This window comes from Ovis aries, chromosome 22 (assembly GCF_016772045.2).
Source record: "Ovis aries strain OAR_USU_Benz2616 breed Rambouillet chromosome 22, ARS-UI_Ramb_v3.0, whole genome shotgun sequence".
Taxonomy (NCBI): domain Eukaryota; kingdom Metazoa; phylum Chordata; class Mammalia; order Artiodactyla; family Bovidae; genus Ovis; species Ovis aries.
The window spans coordinates 20,298,706-20,317,901 of NC_056075.1; the positions used below are offsets into that span (position 1 = coordinate 20,298,706).

General features: G+C 42.2%; 1 long non-coding RNA gene across 2 annotated transcripts in view; it reads right to left on the reverse strand.

Annotated features, from left to right (window-relative positions):
• The window catches only part of LOC121817646 (uncharacterized), a 68,854-nt gene that overhangs the window by 36,958 nt on the left and 12,700 nt on the right, over positions 1 to 19,196 (reverse strand). The window contains exon 3 of one of the 2 annotated variants that reach the window (XR_006057694.1): positions 12,850 to 13,141. The exons of the other annotated variant lie outside the window; for it this stretch is intronic. This is a non-coding gene — a long non-coding RNA (uncharacterized LOC121817646). Of the gene's footprint in view, positions 1 to 12,849; positions 13,142 to 19,196 lie in introns of those variants that run through there. 2 annotated transcript variants of the gene reach the window in all.

Sequence of the window (19,196 nt, forward strand, 5' to 3'; positions counted from 1 at the left end):
AGTAACCTTGGTAAGATCTGCCTCAGTAGAAGAATGGATCATTGTGGAAAATGAAGACAGAAAAAATCTATAAGAAGGAGGTAGGAAGTAGAAAAGTTCTGGGAATGAGTGTCAAACCTTGTTTTCAGTCATGATTTTGTCACTAACAAGCCATCTGACCTTACACAATCTATTTTCCTCCCAATGCAGGGGGCCCAGGTTCGATCCCTGGTCAGGGAACTAGATCCCACATGCCAAAACTAAGACTCAGTGCAACCAAATTAAAAAAAAAAAAAAAAAAAAACATTGGACTGCAGACACAGTTTCCAAGTAGCTATGAGATTAGACATAAGTTTCGTGAGGGCAGAGACTTTGTCTTGTACTGCTGTGACCCCAGCACCTAACAATGCCAGCACTCAATAATGTTGAATGAATGAGTAAGCTCTCTTCTCGCTCTGACATCCTATCCCTTTTGGCAGAATCATCTAGTATAATGTTCATTCCTCAGCCCCTAATGAGTGTTGGCCCAAAATAACTTCTTTGCCACAGAACCATGAAGGCTAAGGTTAATTTTGTTCTTGTTGATTAATTGCTAAGTCGTTTCCAACTCTTTTCGACCTCGTGGACTGTAGCCTGCCAGGCTCCTCTGTCCATGGGATTTCCCAGGCAAGAATACTGGACTGGGCTGCCATTCCCTTCTCTAGGGGATCTTCCCAACACAAGGATTGAACTTACTTCTCATGTCTCCTGCATTAGCAGGTGGGTTCTTTACCACTAGAGGCACATGGGAAGCCATACTTAGTGGACAAATGAAGCTAAAGGGTCAGATATGTGCCCTTCTGGAGTTACTTAAGCAGGCTGTAAGCAAGGTTTGACTATGCCAAAGCCTTTGACTGTGTGGATTGCAACAAACTGTGGAAAATTCTGAAAGAGATGGGAATACCAGACCACCTGACCTGCCTCTTGAGAAATCTGTATGCAGGCCAGGAAGCAACAGTTAGAACTGGACATGGAACAACAGACTGGTTCCAAATAGGAAAAAGAGTACGTCAAGGCTGTATATTGTCAGCCTGCTTATTTAACTTCTATGCAGAGTACATCATGAGAAACCGTGGGCTGGAAGAAGCACAAGCTGGAATCAAGATTGCCGGGAGAAATATCAATGACCTCAGATATGCAGATGACACCACCATTATGGCAGAAAGTGAAGAGGAACTAAAAGCCTCTTGATAAAAGTGAAAGCGAAGAGTGAAAAAGGTGGCTTAAACTCAACATTCAGGAAATGAAGATCATGGCATCTGGTCCCATCACTTCATGGGAAATAGATGGGGAAACAGTGTAAACAGTGTCAGACTTTATTTTCTTGGGCTCCAAAATCACTGCAGATGGTGATTGCACCCATGAAATTAAAAGACACTTACTCCTTGGAAGAAAAGTTATGACCAAGCTAGGTAGTATATTAAAAAGCAGAGACATTACTTTGTCAACAAAGGTCCATCTAGTCAAGGCTATGGTTTTTCCAGTAGTCATGTATGGATGTGAGAGTTGGACTGTGAAGAAGGTTAAGTGCCGAAGAATTGATGCTTTTGAACTGTGGTGTTGGAGAAGACTCTTGAGAGTCCCTTGGACTGCAAGGAGATCCAACCAGTCCATTCTGAAGGAGATCAGCCCTGGGATTTCTTTGGAAGGAGTGATGCTAAAGCTGAAACTCCAGTACTTTGGCCACCTCATGTGAAGAGTTGACTCACTGAAAAAGACTTTGATGCTGGGAGGGACTGGGGGCAGGAGAAGGGGATGACAGAGGATGAGATGGCTGAATGGCATCGCTGACTCGATGGACGTGAATCTGAGTGAACTCCAGGAGTTGGTGATGGACAGGGAGGCCTGGGGTGCTGTGATTCATGGGGTCACAAAGAGTCGGACATGACTGAGCAACTGAACTGAACTTAAGCAAGGTTTTCCTTGGCCTAACAGCTTTCATTCTGAAAGTTTGGCAGGCAAAAGCCCTTATCCCAAAGGTTGCAAACTCATGCCTTCAGGGTCTGGATTAGTAATGAAGTAAGTTGAGAAGTTGCTAGTATAGAATGTGAACTGGCGAGCTGGATGAGGCATGGTTAAATTTTGGGGAAAAAAAAAAAAAGTTTAAAATCCTAATTCACTTTTTAAATGGTTTGCTGGCAAAAATATTACTTCCAGAGTTAGGCCCTGTGGTTGTCAGTTTGCAATCCAAGCATTCCCTCACTTTTGTATTCGTGATGCTGGGAGCCTCTCCAGTGGCTGCTCTTTGAAAAGCCCTGAGCACACAGTAAGAACTTTTTAATATTTATTTATTTAGCTGCATTTAGTCTTAGTTGGGGCACTCGGGATCTTACGTTGCAACAGAGCGCTCTAGTTTAGTAATTGCTGAATGGGCTTGGTTGCCCCGTGGCATGTGGGATCTTAGTTTCCCCACCAAAGATCAAACCTGCATCCCCTGAATTGGAAGGTGGATTCTTAGCCACTGGATCACCAGGGAAATCCCCACAGTAAGAACCTGATGAATACTTTTGAATTACTAGATTGTAGTGATGGACTGTGGAGAAGGCAATGGCAGCCCGCTCCAGGACTCTTGCCTGGAAAACCCATGGACAGAGGAGCCTGGAAGGCTGCAGTCCATGGGGTCGCTGAGGGTCGCACATGACTGAAGTGACAGCAGCAGCAGCAGTGACGGACTGTGATTTTATTGGGCTGAAAAAATCTGATGAAGTGAATCCCTTTTATCATCTCTTCTCTCTACCTTACTTCCCAGTAAGGTACCTGCTCTGATGCCTGACTACCTACTCATTTCCACACTTTCATTTTGGTCAGTTGGAGCAACCTTGACTTCAATGGGCTCAAATACTCCAGTTCATTTGTTATCTCTGTCTCCCTCCCTCTGTCCAAACTTCTGTCCTCATCATGAACTCATCTCAGAACAGAAGCTGGGTCATTCTATTCCCTATTATTCCTCTATCCCCTTCATGATTTTTCACCCTAGACTCCCACCCAGCTTCCCCTTTCTTAATCCTCCAAGTTCACGCTTTTCTTTCTATTATAAAAACTATCCAGTAAACCTATTCACACAAAAGTATTAATTACAATATGTTACTCCTCTAAGAATGTTTAATTTCAAAGTGGATATAAACACAATACTGAATGCAGAGGAATATACCCAGGCAATGAAAAAAAAACTAACATTCTTCCAATTGACCTTCTAGGTGACCCTCAGGCCACAGTTCTTTATTCTACTTTATTTCAGCGGAATAAAGATAATACAAAGCCAGGTAAACTTTCTGCTATGAAGAACAAAGCTGGGTTGACAAAGTTTAGTAACTATCTGCTTAGGTTCACATTCCAGTTTTGCTTTTTACTAGAAGATCTGAGGCAAACTACTCACCCTGTCTATGCCTCAGTTTCCCCATCACTAAAATAAAGCTAATAATAGTATCTACCTTGTAGGTTGCTGTAAGAGTGAAAAGAGTTAATATATTTAAAATCCAAGAGGACAGCTTGGCACATACTAAGAATTCAGTGTGTGTTAGCCATTATTGTCTGCAAGTTGAGGGCAGTCTCTACTTCACAGGGTGAAAGAATTAGAAAGGTGCCTGACTCAAAGCACATAGCACAGTACTTAGCACACAGCAAATGCTGGATAACTTCCTTTGTTATTAAAGGGTGTGATCAGTTTTTATAACTATAGGATCACAGCCCTCCAAAACATCCAGGTCCTAATCTCTGAAACACGTGAACGTTACCCTGTAAGGGAAAAGAGATTTCGCAGAATCTTGAAAAGGGGAGATTACTCTGGATTATGCAAGGGGTTGTAAATGTAATCATGAGTGTTCTATGAGAGGAAAGAAGAGACTCAACAAAAACCAAAATAAACAACTCAGTTCAAAAGGACTTGAATAGACATTTCTCTGAAGAAGATATACAAATAGCCAATAAATACATGAAAATGTGCTCAACTGCAGTGATCGTTTGGGAAACACTAATCAAAGCTATGAGACACCACCCCACTCATACCCACTGAGATGGCTACTATCAAAATTACAGAAAGTAACAAGTGTTGCTTATTTGACTTATATGCAGAGTACATCATGAGAAATGCTGGGCTGGAAGAAGCACAAGCTGGAATCAAGATTGCCAGGAGAAGTATCAGTCACCTCAGATATGCAGATGACACCACCCTTATGGCAGAAAGTGAAGAGGAACTAAAAAGCCTCTTGATGAAAGTGAAAGAGGAGAGTGAAAAAGTTGGCTTCAAGCTCAACATTCAGAGAACAAAGATCATGGCATCCGGTCCCATCACTTCATGGCAAATAGATGGGGAAACAGTGGAAACAATGTCAGACTTTATTTTTCTGGGCTCCAAAATCACTGCAGATGGTGATTGCACCCATGAAATGAAAAGACGCTTCCCCCCGCCTTTTTTTTGAAAAGGTAATTATTGGGGTTTATTTACCTAAAATGTTATTTTATTTATTTTAATTGGAGGCTAATTACTTTACAATATTGTAGTCGTTTTTGCCATACATTGACATGAATCAGCCATGGGTGTACATATGTTCCCCACCCTGACCTGGCTCCCACCTCCCTCCCCATCCCATCCCTCAGGGTCATCCCAGTGCACCAGCACTGAGCACCCTGTATCATGCATCGAGCCTGGATTGGCGATCTGTTTCACATATGACAATATACACGTTTCAATACTATTCTCTCAAATCATCCCATCCTCACCTTCTCCCACAGAGTCCAAAAGACTGTGCTATACATCTGTGTCTCTTTTGCTATCTCGCATATAGGGTCATTGTTACCATCTTTCTAAATTCCATATATATGCATTCAGTTCAGTTCAGTCACTCAGTCGTGTCTGACTCTTTGTGACCCCATGAACTACAGCATGCCAGGCCTCCCTGTCTATCACCAACTGCCGGAGTCCACCCAAACCCATGTCCATTGCGTCAGTGATGCCATCCAATCATCTTATTCTCTGTCGTCCCCTTCTCCTCCTGCCCTCAATCTTTCCCAGCATCAGGGTCTTTGCAAATGAGTCAGCTCTTCGCATCAGGTGGCCAAAGTACTGGAGTTTCAGCTTCAACATCAGTCCTTCCAATGAACACCCAGGACTGATCTCCTTTAGGATGGACTGGTTGGATCTCCTTGCAGTCCAAGGGACTCTCAAGAGTCTTCTCCAGCACCACAGTTCAAAAGCATCAATTCTCCAGCGCTCAGCTTTCTTTATAGTCCAATTCTCACATCCATAGATGACTACTGGAAAAACCACAGCCTTGACTAGACGGATCTTTGGTGACAAAGCAATGTCTCTGCTTTTTAATATGCTGTCTAGGTTGGTTATAACTTTCCTTCCAAGGAGTAAGCGTCTTTTAATTTCATGGCTGCAATCACCATCTGCAGTGATTTTGGAGCCCAAATAAATAAAGTCTGACACTGTTTCCACTGTTTCCTCATCTATTTGCCATGAAGTGATGGGACCGGATGCCATGATCTTAGTTTTCTGAATGTTGAGCTTGAAGCCAACTTTTTCACTATCCTCTTTCCCTTTCATCAAGAGGCTCTTTAGCTCTTCTTCACTTTCTGCCATAAGGGTGGTGTCATTTGCATATCTGAGGTTATTAATATTTCTCGTGGCAATCTTGATTCCAGCTTGTGCTTCATTCAGCCCAGCCCAGGATGTACTCTGCATATCAGTTAAATAAGCAGGCTGACAATGTACAGCCTTGACATATTCCTTTTCCTATTTGGAACCAGTCTGTTGTTTCATGTCCAGTTCTAACTGTTGCTTCCTGACCTGCATACACGTTTCTCAAGAGGCAGGTCAGGTGGTCTGTATTCCCATCTCTTTCAGAATTGTCCACAGTTTATTGTGATCCACACAGTCAAAGGCTTTGGCATAGTCAATAAAGCAGAAATAGATGTTTTTCTGGAACTCTCTTGCTTTTTTGATGATCCAGCCGATGTTGGCAATTTGATCTCTGGTTCCTCTGCCTTTTCTAAAACCAGCTTGAACATCTGGAAGTTCATGGTTCACATATTGCTGAAGCCTGGCTTGGACAATTTTAAGCATTACTTTACTAGCGTGTGAGATGAATGCAACTGTGTGGTAGTTTGAGCATTGTTTGGCATTGCCTTTCTTTGGGATTGGAATGAAAACTGACCTTTTCCAGTCCTGTGGCCACTGCTGAGTTTTCCAAATGTGCTGGCATATTGAGTGCAGCACTTTCACAGCATCATCTTTCAGGATTTGAAATAGCACAACTGGAATTCCATCACCTCCACTAGCTTTGTTCGTAGTGATGCTTCCTAAGGCCCACTTGACTTCACATTCCAGAATGTCTGGCTCTAGATGAGTGATCCCACCATTGTGATTATCTGGGTCGTGAAGATCTTTTTTGTACAGTTCTTCTGTGCATTCTTGCCACCTCTTCTTAATATCTTCTGCTTCTGTTAGGTCCATACCATTTCTGTCCTTTACTGAGCCCATCTTTGCATGAAATGTTCCCTTGGTATCTCTAATTTTCTTAAAGAGATTGTTAGTATATGCTTACTCCTTGGAAGAAAAGTTATGACCAACCTAGACAGCATATTAAAAAGCAGAGACATTACTTTGTCAACAAAGGTCCATCTAATCAAGGCTGTGGTTTTTCCAGTGGTCATGTATGGATGTGAGAATTGGACTATGAAAAACCTGAGCGCTGAAGAATTGATGCTTTTGAACTGTGGTGCTGGAGAAGACTCTTGAGAGCCCCTTGGACTGCAAGGAGATCCAACCAGTCCATCCTAAAGGAGATCAGTCCTGGACTGATGTTGAAGCTGAAACTCCAATACTTTGGCCACCTGATGCGAAAAGCTGACTCATTTGCAAAGACCCTGATGCTGGGAAAGATTGAGGGCAGGAGGAGAAGGGGGCGACAGAGGATAAGATGGCTGGATGGCATCACTGACTCAATGGACATGAGTTTGGGTGGACTCCGGGAGTTGGTGATGGACAGGGAGGCCTGGCATGCTGAGGTTCATGGGGTCACAAAGAGTCAGACACGACTGAGTGACTGAACTGAACTGAACAAGTGTTGACAAGGATGTGGAAAACTGGGGAAAGACATGTAAAATAGTACAGCTGCTGCAGAAAACAGTCTGATAGTTCTTCAAAAAATTATAAATAGAGCTAACCATATGATCCAGCAACTTCACTTCTGGGTATAGACGCAAATGAATTGAGAGTACATTCTCGAGAGATATTTATACACATCTGTTCTCAGCATTATTTACAGTAGCTAAAATATGGAACCCAAGTGTCCATTAACAGATGAATGGGTAAGCAAAATGGGGTATGTACATAGAATTAAATACCTTCAGCCATAAAAAGGAAGGAAATTCTGACATGTGCTATGACATGGGTGACCTTTCAGGGCATTATGCCAGTGATATCAGCCAAGAGAGCTAGTCACATAAAGCTAAATATTGTGTGATTACACTTATATGAGACACGTGGAGTGAACAAAATCATAGAGACGAAAAGTGTTACAATGGTTTCCAGGGGCTAGGGGGAAGAAAAGAATAAGCCATTGTTTAATAAGTATAGAATTTAAGTTTTACAGATGAAGGAGCTATGGAGGTGGATAGCAGTGATGACTGTACAACATTATGATTGTCTTTAATACCACTGAACTGTACACTTTAAAACGGTTAAGATGGTAAACTGTATTAGTGTATTTTACCACAGTAGAAATAATTGAAAAAATAAAAGAGAGAGGTAGAGGGAGATTGGACTACAGAGGCAGAAAGAAGTAAGTAGATGCTATGATTCTGGCTTTGAAGGTGAAAGTGAAAGTCACTCTGTCAGGTCTGACTCTTTGCAACCCCGTGGACTATATAGTCCATGGAATTCTTCAGGCCAGAATACTGGAGTGGGTAGCCTTTCCCTTCTCCAGGGGATCTTCCCAACCCAGGGATAGAACCCAGGTCTCCCGCATTGCAGGCAGATTCTTTAGCAACTGAGCCACCAGGGAAGGAAGTGACTAAAAGCCAAGAAATGCTGACAGTTACCAGAACTGGAAGAGGCAAGAAATGGATTCTCCTCTGGAGCCTCCAGAAGGAATCAGCCCTACCAGAAGCTTGGCATTAGCCCTGTAGCACTCAGTTCCCACTTCTGGTCTCCAGAAATGTAAGTGAATAAATTTCTGTTGCTTGAAGGCACAAGGTTTGTAGCTTGTTACAGCAGCCACAGGAAACTAATACAGAGAGCTCATTCTATCCCAAGTCTCCTCCAGAACCCAGCAGGATCTTCAGGGAAGTTAGAGGGAAAAAAAACCTCTTACAGCTAAACAGAGATTATAATACTTTGAGAAGAAAAAACATTTTCAGACTTCTATTGACCATCAGAGGAATCCAGTGAAACTCTTTCACTCTGGTCTGGCTTTAGAAGGAGGCTATGAGCTGATACTCCCAACCTATTTGCAGCAATGAGAGAATCAACAGCCAAAATTGTCACTTTTTTTCAATTTTTTAAAACAATAGAGTGTTATTTCTTTCCTAAATGCATCAGCAGGGCCAGTGGAGAAGGTCTGGAAAGCAACAGCTAAGATTAGCCTGCAAGCTCCCCACAGAGACCTTGAGTGACTGTCAGCTCTGCAGGGAACAGCAGCAAACCCTCACGCAAATGGCCTATAAAAAAGGCCTTGTCAGAGGCACCTTGACCTGCCTGGGCTTCTCTGGTACTCGGATTCCCAGCGGCCCTCCCAGGGTTATGCTCCCTCGCATGATGTATTTCCCCTGCCTTTTTTAGAGCTGCATTATGCTTGCTCCAGGAAACAGCCTCTTCCTTCTCATAAACACAGCCTTGGGTTCCTGACCAAGCTCCCTGCCACTCTGCAGCTCCTTGTCCATCCATCACACCTTGCTGTCACCCTGGCTGCGATTGTGGAGAACTGGTCTGTTTCCAGAGGTGAACCTAGGGTAGGCCGAAGGAAGGGGAAAGCCCTGGGAGCAGCCGAGGGTCACACATACCCCAGTTCCAGCCCGCTGATGAGTTCCCTGGAAGCCGGCTGGTCTGCACAATGAGCAAGCTTTTCCGATGACCCAGAGAGTATGATGGAAAGGTCTTGATAAGGTCACCACCAGAGCTAGGCTTGGCGTCTCCACTCCCTCAGCTGAATGTGCAGTGCCCAGGGATAGACTACGAGAGACTGGGGAGATGTGAAAAGTTCTTGTAAGCAAGATGGAAATGACTAAGGGTGGGATTTGAAGGGTCAACACGACCACTCCCAAATCAATGTTCCATTGGAACTAACGGTGCACCTGGAATTCTCACCAATGGGAATGTCTCTTTCCCAGTGTCCAGAAAATTCCAAAATCCTTTTTGTTCTTCCTTTACAAAATCTCCCCCAGCTGCTTCCTCCCGCAAGGCAGACCCTCACATGCCCACCTCCAACTCTGGGCAAAACAAGCAGAGACTGGTCTTGGGAAAGGGAGTTCTTTTCCCCGATCTCTTCCTCCAAGCTGGGAATCCCATACCACCTATTCGTCATTGTGTTTATAGCATCCCCCTCTCCTACAGCTCTCTTTTAAGATGCAAAACTCCCTAGAGGAAGAATATTTGGTTTTGAAGTAAGAAGATGAATTAGAATCCCATCTCTGTTCATCAGTGCATGGCCTAAAGCAAATCGTTAACTTCATGGAATCTTGGTTTTCTGCTCAATGCATGCTAGTGGTCAGTCGTGTCTGACTCTTTGCAACCCCGGGGACTATAGCTTCCTTAGAAGTATGTGCGTGTTAGTCACTCAGTCATGTCCAATTTTTGTGACCCCATGGACTGTAGCCTGCCAGGCTCCTCTGTCCATGGGATTGTCCATGGATTTTCCGTGGGTTGCCATTTCCTCCTCCAGGGGATCTTTCCAATGCAGGGATGGAACATCTGTCTCCTGCATCTCCTGCACTGGCAGGTGGGCTCTTTACCACAAAGTCACCTGGGAAGCCTGTAAAATTAGGATATTAATATCTTCCCTAGCTACCTCACAGCTAAGGTTGATTCAAAGACAAAATATTAAAGATGTATATACTCTTCAATATGTATATTTTTTTTAATTCCCAGCAACTTTGAGTGGTTTTGTTGGGTCCCTAGAGAAAGGACAAGGGTGCTGGGTCCCTCAGGACAAGGAGTTTGCCGAGTTCCACTATTTGCCTCAGAGAAGTGTCGTAACTCTATCATGTAGTTTTATAAACATATGAAATATACATACAAAATAAACATAACATCTCATAATTGTAACATCACATAACATCTCATCACATAACATCTCATAATTGTAACATCTCATAATGTAACATCTCATAATTGTAACATCTCATAGTCTCATAATTGTAACATCTCATAATGTAACATCACATAATTATGTATGTGTGTGCATATATATATATAAATATATAAAATCACTTGTAATAATACTAGATTAAGGAGAAAACTGAGGAAGAGTGGTTTTACTAAAATCTAGAAAAATGTATGTCAGGTAAAATGTCACAAATGCCAGAAAATATGTTAAAATCCTCAGCAGAGAAAACGAAATAAATGAACTGAAATGAGAAAATGTTAATAATTTTTAAATCTCAGTGGTATATATACAGATGTTCATCATGATATTTTAATATTCTACCCACTTTTACATTTCAAATTTTTGTAATAAAAGTTTTAATGTGTTTAAGACATTGTAGAAGTAATAATAGAGAAAATGTTCATCATATGTTATTAACTTTTTTAAAAAGTGAATTAAGAAAAAATATAGTAGTATGTTAACATATTTGTATCAAAAAAAGAGAAGAAAAGAAATGTAAATTATAGTAGTACCAGTAAATGCCCCCCAAATTGTAACTTGGTTGTTGCTGGTTGGGGTTATGGTTGTTTTTAAAATAGTTTTATTTTGCTTTTCTGTATTTGATACATTTTATCTAGCAATCATTTACCTTTTGTATAATTAGATCATCAAAAATATTATTTAAAACTAAATCTATAAAGCCCACTAGATGGAAGAATATTTCAGAGATTGAGAATAACCTATATTGGTTACATGTATACCACATTGTCTGTATCCACTCATCCAGTCATGGATATTTATTTCCATATTTTGACTCTTCTGAATAATGCAAAACAGGCAGTTTATATATTTGATGGATATAAATTATGGATATAAAGTGTAAATTGATATAACCTTTTGAGTGTGCAACTTGGCAATACCTATTAAAATTCTAAATGTTTAATAAAAACTAAAAATCTTAAAGAGTGAGGGAAAAGATTAGGAAATAAAGCCTTCAAAAGAAAAAGAGACCGTAAATCAACTATGCTTCAATAACAAAAGAGAAAGAAAAGAGATGAGATAACATAAGGGTTCATCACTAGTGTATTGGTTGATTATATTTTGGTTCATCCACACAATGGAGTGCTATGCAGAGGTATATTAAACAACAGCAACAAGAAAGTGCTATTTGGTGAGGAGATAGGTGCGAAATGCTACTATCTGTGCAAAAAGCAAGAAGGAAGAAAAAAGGATATGTGCTTACCTGCCTATATGTGCACAAAATGCTTCTGCAAGCCACGTTTTATTTCTTAACTGGGTAGTGAGTCCATAAGCAGTTATGTCATGGCACTTGCTATTAAACCTGTATTTGCATAATGCCTTCCGATATTTCAGTACACACACACTACTGTACAGAAAGAAAAAAATTCATAATCTCGATAACTATGTGCAACAAACGTTAACATTTTTAAGTATTTCTTGTCATCTTTTTTCTGTGCATTTTCCATAATTGAGATGACACTGTGCTTAAATTTTGATAGACTGTTTAACAAATAAGCATCTTGCAATACTATACTCTTTGTATATTTATCGTTTTAAGAACCATTGTAATAATGCATTGAAATTTTTATGTTTCAAAGAGCATAGTCCTTGGTAATAACAAGGACTGACTCTTCATGCTGGTGGAAGCTTGACTTTGAAAATGCTTTTGAGGTGATCGAGAGTATCACACATCCCACATCACCCTGTCAAAACCCCACCCTCCTTCAAGGCCCAGCTCAAATCCCACCTCCTCCATGAATCTTTCCCTGGCTGTCCTCCATAGAAGCCTCCTTCTTTAGCCTTCCAAGGTATTTATCTATTCTGTCTCTTTTTCTAGCTACTCAGATTCATTTCTTTTCTTCCAGGTACACTATCAATTCTTAGGGACAGAGACCCATCTCTAGAGGGCCTGGAAAAAACTAAGTGCCCCTTAAGTAATATGTAAATAAATTTGAAAAGCTGCTTTTCTTACTCTTTGCTTTAACATCCTGTATTACCAATACTGTTTGTCTATATAATTGTCACTAATGAGTTTTCACCCAAATTGGAGGTTTGCAAATGGAAACACGTTCTATAATTGCCATATTCAGAAGTCAGGTCCATGACCACTCCTGCTGTCCCTGATAGTAGATTTGATATTTGCTTTGAAGGTTGAATTAAAGAATGTTTGAGCTCTAAAAATAACAACTGTGTTTACTGAGGGCCCATTGTGTGCCAGATACCAGCCAAAGTAGTTTGTGTGCCCCTGTGATGTAATTCTCCAGAAACACTATGAGTTAAAAGTTATTTAGTTTCCCTGTTTTACATCTGAAGACACTGAGTCTCTTGCCCAGGGTCAACCAGCTTATATGTGGAAGAATTAGGACTCCAACCCAGATCTACCTGTGTCTCACATGCCTCACTTCTGGGCAAAGCTGCCTCCCCAGAAGTAAATGTGTACAATCTAAATCTTGATCTCTACCTCCCAGTTCTATATTGCAAAGTGAATTCTCCACCAAATGGGTGGCACTTGTGAATTAACATTTTTATTGATAAATACAAAAGAACAGGTAGTGTTTAAGAGGGAAATAAAAAATCCATAATTTTACCACCTGATAAATGCTATCATTTTGGAGACTCTCTTCCAGGCTTTTCCTATGTGTGTATCTTATAAAGAAAAAAAAATCTTTCAGACATTTTTGCATGTGCTTTTAAGCAGAGGAGTCTGTTTAGTGGTAAAGACAAGTGTGGCATCAAAGACAAATGTCAGCTTTCTTGCAGTTTTGCCTGGGACTCATCTTGCATCAGATGGAAGCCTGGAAATAGGACAAAGATAAAGTATAGTTAACAGGGAGTTGATTTCCTGCACAAACACAGCCTGCAAGTAGCAGGGGATTCCTGGATGAGGACAGAGGGCATAAGGTAATAGCATTTGCTTGTGCTTCAAGTGTCATACAGAGAAGGCAATGTTAACCCACTCCAGTACTCTTGCCTGGAAAATCCCATGGATGGAGGAGCCTGGTGGGCTGCAGTCCATGGGGTCGCACACGACTGAGCGACTTCACTTTCACTTTTCACTTTCATGCATTGGAGAAGGAAATGGCAACCCACTCCAGTATTCTCGCCTGGAGAATCCCAGGGGCAGGGGAGCCTGGTGGGCTGCCGTCTATGGGGTCGCACAGAGTCGGACACGGCTGAAGCGACTTAGCAGCAGCAGCAGCAGCAAGTGTCATATGTTGTGTCTGCAGCTACTGAATGTGCAGCAAAGAGTAGACAATGTTGGAATTAGCTGCATTCTTAATTCTTAATTGTTCAGCTACTGGAAGTCCATTCTTCCAGGAAAGACACCAGGCAAGTATGTCTTCCCGCCTTCCAGCCCTCTCCCCTTCTCTCCACTCTTCCCCCCCCCACCACATCCCTTTCTCTTTCCTTTCTCCTCTCCTATCTCTCTCTTTCTGATAGACAGAATAATGGTCTCTAAAGATGCCCATACCCTAACTCCTGGAACCTATGAATATGTTACCTTACATGGCAAAGTTGCACTGTGATTATGGGTATAGACCTTGATATGGGGAGATTTTCCTGGATAAACCAGGTGAACCCAACCTAATCACATGAATCCTTAATAACACAGAAGTTGTTCCCAAGTGTGGTCAGAGGGAATCAGCGAGATGGCAGCTAAGAAGGACTTAGTCTGTTATTGCTGGTTTTGAAGACAGAGGGAGGGGGCTATTAGCCAAGGAATGTGGGCAGCCTCTAGAAGTTGGAAAAGGCAAGAAAGTGGATTCCCCCCAGAACCTCCAGAAAGGCTACCACTTTGATTCTGGCCCAGTGAGACCCGTGTCAGATTTCTAACTTAGAGAACACTAAGGCAATGAATTTGTATTGTTTTATATTGCTCACTTTGCAGTAATTTGTTGCAGCAGCAATAGAAAACTGATTCTATTTTCCCCTACCCTCTCTCTCTTCTTTTTTCTCCTTCTGCAGTTGTGTCTTTATTGACTAGTGTGTGTGACTGTGGGCTTCCCTGATAGCTCAGTTGGTAAAGAATCCACCTGCAATGCAGGAGACCCCAGTTCGATTCCTGGGCCGGGAAGATCCGCTGGAGAAGGGATAAGCCACCCACTCCAGTATTCTTGGGCTTCCGCTTCTTTCTCCTGTCCTTTGTATGTCCTTGTGTGTGTGCTCAGTCACTCACTCATGTCTGACTCTTTGCAACCCCACTGAATTCCTCAAACAGAGACCACCTTCTCAGGCTCAGTCACTGCAGCAAGTTCCCTGGACGTCAGTCTCCAGATTCTGAAATCTACTCATCTCAAAAACCAAACAAGAAAAGAAACAGAAACTCCAGCCTTCATTCTTTGGCTGAAGAGACTGAAGACAGAAATCTTGTCTGTCTTGTTTATTGCTTAATTTCCAACACTTAGAACAGTGTTTGGTACATAGTACTACCTCAATAAATATTTGTTGATGGTTGCTTTCTCGATTAAATAAAAAACTTGTATTTTCCCCAAGCCATGTGCCACAGCCATTTGCTGCTACTGACTCTGAGTCTCATCATTCCTAAAGGGAGAGAGGTGAATGCAGGGGACCCACTGGGATTAAATTAGTGTTGAAATTGACCCAGGAGTAGCTCTGCTTAGCCAATGAGGACTTTGTTAAGTATAGTTTATGCTGTGCTTGGTGGCACATGATTAAGGAAGCTGACTTAATCATTCAACCAACATTGAGTCTGCTATGTGCAGCACTCTCTGCCCTGTTCCAATGGCATAAAGATAACTGGACACCGTCACTGCCATCCCAACACTGACAACCTAGGGATAGCTTGTCGGCTTCTTTACTATGTGGTGGACAGTCTTTTACACACCAGGACTTCATTTAAATCTGGAACAATGATTCAGAGAAAGATATTATTAGTCTCACTTTAGGATAAGAAAACTGAGCCCAGAAAGTTAACTTATATAAATGGCAAGTAAGTGATATCTACCCACCTGGAATCCATGTCTGCCTGACTCCAAAAGCATATAATTACTACTTACGCTGGACTGGAAGAAGCACAAGCTGGAATTAAGACTGCCGGGAGACATATCAATAACCTCAGATATGCAGGTGACACCACCCTTATGGCAGAAAGTGAAGAAGAGCTAAAGAGCTTCTTGATAAAAGTGAAAGAGGAGAGTGAAAAGGTTAGCTTAAAGCTCAACATTCAGAAAACTAAGGTCATGGCATCTGGTCCCATCACTTCATGGCAAATAGATGGGGAAACAGTGGAAGCAGTGTCAGACTTTATTTTTTGGGGCTCCAGAATCACTGCAGATGGTGATTGCAGCCATGAAATTAAAAGACGCTTACTCCTTGGAAGGAAAGTTATAACCAACCTAGATAGCATATTCAAAAGCAGAGATATTACTTTGTCAACAAAGGTCCATCTAGTCAAGGCTATGGTTTTTCCTGTGGTCATGTATGGATGTGAGAGTTGGACTATAAACCTGAGCGCCAAAGAATTGATGCTTTTGAACTGTGGTGTTGAAGAAGACTCTTGAGAGTCCCTTCGACTGCAAGGAGATCCAACCAGTCCATCCTAAAGGAGATCAGTCCTGGATGTTCATTGGAAGGACTGATGTCGAAGCTGAAACTCCAATACTTTGGCCACCTGATGGGAAGAGCTGACTCACTGGAAAAGACTCTGATGCTGGGAAGGATTGGGGGCAAGAGGAGAAGGGGTCGACAGAGGATGAGATGGCTGGATGGCATCACCAACTCAATGGACATGAGTTTGAGTGAACTCCAGGAGTTGGTGATGGACAGGGAGGCCTGGCGTGCTGTGATTCATGGGGTCCCAAAGAGTTGGACACGACTGAGCGGCTGAACTGAACTGATACTATATAGTGACTTATAGTTTACAAAGCACTTTTATGACACCTTATCTCACTCCTCCCAATAAGTTTACAAAATATGCATTGCTGTAACCATTTTGCCAAAGAGAAAATTCAAACTCAACTTATTTGTCCAAGTCACAGAGTTCTTAAGTGACAGAAACAGAACTGGAACCCAAATCTTTTGAATCTAGACCCTACTTTCTTTCCACTCTTTCTTGTTTTTATTATTCTCTGAATTCTGCACACAGATCCATCTGCTCTCTATGAGAACAGGCTCTGTGACCCTGATAGAAACATGTGTGGGAATGCAAGGCAAACAGTACTGCTAGAGCTCAAGCTCATACCAGGTGACAATGTATTAGAGCTGTGTATCTTCTATGCTGTCATTTGTGATAACTTGCTTGATCCAGGACCAGTAATTTCATAACTATTCTCAAATGTCATGGGTTTATCTTACACATGTGTTACACCTGGAACAACTCCCACTTTTTTCAATAGTTTAACATTAAAACTGTGCTCATCAATAGAAAAGACAAGTCCCCAACTAGCCAATATGCTATAAACTCTTCTTCCCTCCCAGTAAGATTTCTATGCCTTGGTGATTACACAAACATCAGATCATGGCTGGGTCAAATGCTTATCAAGTATGTTTAAGATTTAGTAGTGACAAGAGAAGTGAGAAAATACCTTAAGGGTAGTGATCACCTCTTTACTCATTTCTATACCTTTCATAGCATCTAGGACAAGGCCTGGTTCATGGCATTCATTGAATGAACGAGTGAGTGAACGCTCCAGTGAAAGCCCCAATGATGCCAACATGGGAAGACTGTAAAGGAGCTCAGAGTATTGGAAGCAGAAAGGAGGCCTGTGCAAGAGCTGATGGAGAAGTTTATATAAAGTTGTAAGGTTGTGTCTTGCTACAACCTATAAATTAACTGAACCAGTTAATTTCTGAAGTCTTTTGGAGCCTCTGCTAGCATATTGGTATCCTTTATCAAAATCTTCCAATCCTGCCACTAACTTCCTGGTGTTCTCCCATGCCCCAGCTTGCTGTGCCCACCAAGTCCATGTGTACCACCTCCAAGTAGTCTGCAAGGAAGCAGTAATGCTGCTTTCCCATTCCACCCCTCAGCTCTCCAAGGATCTTCCTATCATTATCCAAGCAACCAACCACAGAGCTGATGCTACTCAGTAAAGTCCAGATGCAGTGACTCTCACACTTTGTGTGAAAACACTACTCAGAGAATTCAGCTTAAAATACAGGTTTCTGGGATTTCCCTTGTGGTCCAGTGGCTAAGACTCTGCTCCCAGCACAGAGAGTCTGGGTTCCATCCCTGGTTGGGGAGCTAGATCCTACATGTTGTTGTTGTTTAGTTGCTAAGTCATGTCTGACTCTTTAAGACCCCATGGACACAGCCCACCAGGCCCCTCTGTCCTGCAAGGCAAGAATACTGGAGTGGGTTGCCATTTCCTTCTCCAGGGCATCTTCCTGACCCTGAGAACAATCTCCATCTTCTACTTGGCAGGCGAATTCTTTCCCTCTGAGCCACCTGGGAAGCCCAAACCCTATTGTCACAACTAAAGATCCTGCATGCTGCAACTAAGACCCAATGCAGCCAAATAAAAATACTTTTAAAGGAAGTTTTCTAGATCCACCTACAGATTACATCCTAGAAGATGTAATTTTCTAACAAACACCCCTAGAATGTTCTGACGCAGGTGATACAAAGAACACTCTTTGAGATGAAGTGGTCTAGATTTTGATCCTAGATCAATGGTTCATAACCTGGCAGTTTATGAACTCCCCCATTCCCCCAAGCTGAGGATAGAATTCAGGGGCCCCATGAACTTAAAGGGGAAAATACATCTTTATTTAATCAATTAATAAAGTAGCACCTATATTATTATATGCCTATTTTTTAATATTTTGACAAATATACTTCAATATTATTACATGCATTTAATTTTATGCATTTAAAATATTATTCTGTCAGGGGGTCTATAGTCTTCCCCAGACTCTCAAAATTATAAGCGGTCCTTGGCCAAGAAAAACAGTTTAAAGTCCCTGTTCTAGATGGAGCTAATTATGCCAAAGGGCCAAACCAACTTCTAGCATCCTTTTGCTCCCTGTTTTTTCTCTGTTGCCCCTCCCTCAAAGCTAACCTTTCTACCAGGTGGAAGCTATCACAAGAACCACTGAATTCTCAGGGCTGAAGAAGGAGCAGCCTCTCTGCAGGGACTTCTTCCTGAAAGTGACTTTGGCAAAGGTTAGGAGGGGTGGGGTTCTCCCGAAGCTTCCCTTGGCCTGGAGACCTTGTCCCTTTGTTTTCTCCATCAAACTGAAACACATTTCCTAGTTCAAAATCTACTGTTTCGTCAATATAAATATTGACTTGAGGGGATAAGAGAACCACACTCTAGACGAGTAAAAACTTCCTGGAACAGGTCACTAGATACTCATCAGAAATAGAAACTCAGAGAGATGGAGAGCCAGGACTGTCTGCTGGGCTGTGTGCCAGGACCAGCATCCTCACTTGATTACATACATCGTCTGGCCCAAGAGGAAACAAGGTGGGCATTTCCTTTTGGAAAGAGAAGCAAAACCAAGGCTATATAAGTTGGCCAAATGAGACCTCAGAACACAGAAGCTGGGACAGTGCCCCCCAATTACAAGTCTCCTGTGCTTTCTAGACTCCTAAGTAGCTGCTGAAAGCCCTATCCAGTTTACAAATGAGGCAGTAAGTAGCCTGGAAAACAAGTATTCTGGCCCCTGGCACCATCTCCACTGGATGCTCTGTGCTCAGAGCTTCTGGAGAGCTGCAGAGTTTATCTATGCATCCACAGCCGGAAAGAGATCGGCATTCCTGGGCTTGTAACTAAGAAAATTAATGACTAGGCTAGACGCGTCCTGGGGACTCTCGACTCTCAAAGTCCTAACACCAGGGCGGGATTTCTAGGGCAGGGGGGAATGCCCCACCTCTGGCTTTGGTCA